Source organism: Schistocerca nitens, chromosome 7, assembly GCF_023898315.1.
Source record: "Schistocerca nitens isolate TAMUIC-IGC-003100 chromosome 7, iqSchNite1.1, whole genome shotgun sequence".
Taxonomy (NCBI): domain Eukaryota; kingdom Metazoa; phylum Arthropoda; class Insecta; order Orthoptera; family Acrididae; genus Schistocerca; species Schistocerca nitens.
In genome coordinates, this window is record NC_064620.1 from 245,879,585 (window position 1) to 245,882,426 (window position 2,842).

Here is a 2,842-nt window from a genome sequence, read left to right on the forward strand (position 1 = left end):
GACTTTTTCAACATCTGCAGCATTTCCCCAGTAAATTATGCCATAGGAGAGAACAGAATGGAAATATCCAAAATATGACAACAACATTATTTCTCTGTCCACTAACTGATGGAGAGCTCTTAGTTCCAAGCACGATGAGCTAAATTTCTTGACTAGCTGATCAATTTGTTCTTTCCATCTTAGGTGACTGTCTATCTGGATACCTAGGATTTTTTTGGTGTGATTTCATTAATTTTGTGACTGTTAACATGTGTTTCAGGAACTTCATTTTTTTTATTTTTTGTTAGATATTGTATCATATTGGTTTTTGAAAGATTTTAGGTTAGGCTATTTGCAGTGAACCAATTGTGTACTTGAGTAGAGACTGTCATGGCTGTATGATGCATTGTGGAGTTGGGTCCTTTTACGAGGATACTTGTATCGTCGGCAAACATTACTATTTTTGCTCTGTTATTAATTGTCATTGGTAAATCATTAATGTAGATTACGAAAATTAGTGGCCCAAGAATTGAGCCCTGTGGGACTCCATACTTTATATTTATGCTGTCTGATTTTTTCGTGTTGCCCTTCTTTGCGAACCTTCAACATCCCCTGTTAGTCCTATTTATTAGTCATATCTGATACAGAAACCACACACTTGAGCAACATTATAGCAAGCCTACACAAGTGCTTTTCAAGCGTTCTCCTTTGTAGACAGATTGCATTTTCCCAATATCCTGCCAAGGAACCGAAGTCTGCTCCCTGCTTTACTGTGCCGATCAATCCATTTGATAATCCCACAAATGGTTACAACTAGGTCCTTTTTTACGAATTTACTGATTCCAGTAGTGACTCATCGATATTAATCCATTTGTTTGCATTTTGTAAAGATTGCTGAAGATTTAAAGTACTGTAATTTGCCAATCTTTGCACCAGTGAACCCAGTGGAACGTTTCTGTGGAAGGTCGCTCACAAACAGTGTGTACGAATCATACGACTGCTACAAGTTTATCGAAAGACCGTGTGACGATTAGCTAAAGGACATATGACTTTGTTTCTTTCCTATGGTGAAGAGGAAAGTGTTCAAATGCGTACGCTAGCGAATCAGCTTCCATTAAGAAACTCACGCTGTTTCGTGACAGAAATCGTCACGCGAGCGCTGGAATGTATCTGTTGGCTGTGAAGGTTACTCGGCCGCTACAGCCGCATATCCGACCGGCTCAGTGGTCTAGGGGTATGATTCCTGCTTTGGGTGCAGGAGGTCCCGGGTTCAAATCCCGGCTGAGCCCTTACATTTTATATTAATAACTTTATTAAACACGATAGCTACATAATACAGCTAAGTCATGCTTTCATCAGTCTTTAGTTAATGTGCTAAGTGGTTAAGTTCTGCTTTCACAATTCACTAAAAGGTATTTGGGACATGGCATATTGCATATTTTACAGATGCAGTCCTTCTTGTGGTCGTGATATGATCTTTTCTAGCATATCTTCCAGTGGAAGCCATGGGCGGCAAAATGTGTGTACAGGTGAAGGAGTTGGAAGCTCGAATCTAGGTATCGGAATTCACCCCTTCTGTTTCCATGACTTCCTTTTGTAACACCCTGGCATTGTTCTGTCGTTAGTATGCCTTCGTCTCTGAAAGATTGAAGCATTCTCTAATATTTTCTATGAAGAAAGATTCCTGCGCTGTTATGTAAGTGTAGCTATTTCTTAGGAATGTTAAAATTGACAGAACTCTTTTTAGGAATCTGGCTTTAACATTCTCTACTTCGTTGACGTTTTTCACCGTCATATCGGTCCATATTAGATGAACTGAGCTTGATCAGTATTACCGCAGTTGGCAGGGATGATCTTCTTACCTTGGGGATGTCGTAAATGGCTTTTTTTTTTTTTTTTTTTTTGCGGCTGTCGCACGCTCTTGTATAGTGTCCTGAGAGAAAGTGTTTCCAATTGTTTGCAGCGTTACTCCCAAGTATTTGAAGCTGCATACGAATTCTAATGTTTATCCAACACCTTAGACGGTCTCTCTTTGATATTCTACTCCCTCTTCTAAATTTCATTGGTTTCGTCTTTGTGCTCATTATTTCCATCAAGTTTTCTAGTGTCCATTTTCTGATGGTCTCCCTGCTTTGTTGTGGGGTCTTGTAGGCTCCTGGAGAGAGTGATCTATATAAGCAGTTTTACATTTCTCGTGTCTGCAGTTTGTCCGATATCTGCTGTCATTACATAAAATAGTACCGGACTGATCGGATCTCCTTGTAGAACACCGCTTGTTTGGATAATGTCCCTCGACATGGATATGCCATTGTCTTCAGTAATGAGTCCCGCTTTGAACTGAGCCCCGATGACGGTCGAAGACTGGTCTGGAAACGCCCCGGACAGCGATGGGGTACCAACCTCACTGTCACCCGCCATACGGCCAGACAATCAGGAGGGATGCTTTGCTTTTCATAACAGGACTGTTTGGTTGTCACCCACGGCACCCTTGCACCACAGCTGTACGTCGACGACATTCTACGCCCACTTTTCTTGCCCTTCATAGGAAGTCATCCTAGTCTTATATCGGTATATGTACATCGCAGACGCTGATTTCCGTCCCATTCGGAAATTCCTTCATAGTGCGTCGCTTTTTCTGTCTTAGAGCGTACAACAAGCAGAATTAGTTTTTTTGCAGATGACGCTAGTACTGTAATCAATTCTAGCAAACATACAGCAATAGAAGAAATGGTAAATAATGTTCTTAAAAGTACTACTGAGCGGTTTTCTGCAAATGGTCTCACTCTCAAATTCAAAAGGACACAGCATATTCAGTTCTATACATCTAATGTTTAGCACAAGGTGAGTAATAATAACTAGACTG

General features: G+C 40.7%; 1 non-coding gene across 1 annotated transcript; it reads left to right on the forward strand.

The window, feature by feature from the left end:
• The first annotated feature begins 1,196 nt into the window (after positions 1 to 1,196).
• On the forward strand, positions 1,197 to 1,268 carry Trnap-ugg (transfer RNA proline (anticodon UGG)). The gene has a single exon. It is a non-coding gene; the product is annotated as a tRNA-Pro (tRNA).
• The last annotated feature ends 1,574 nt before the right edge of the window (positions 1,269 to 2,842 follow it).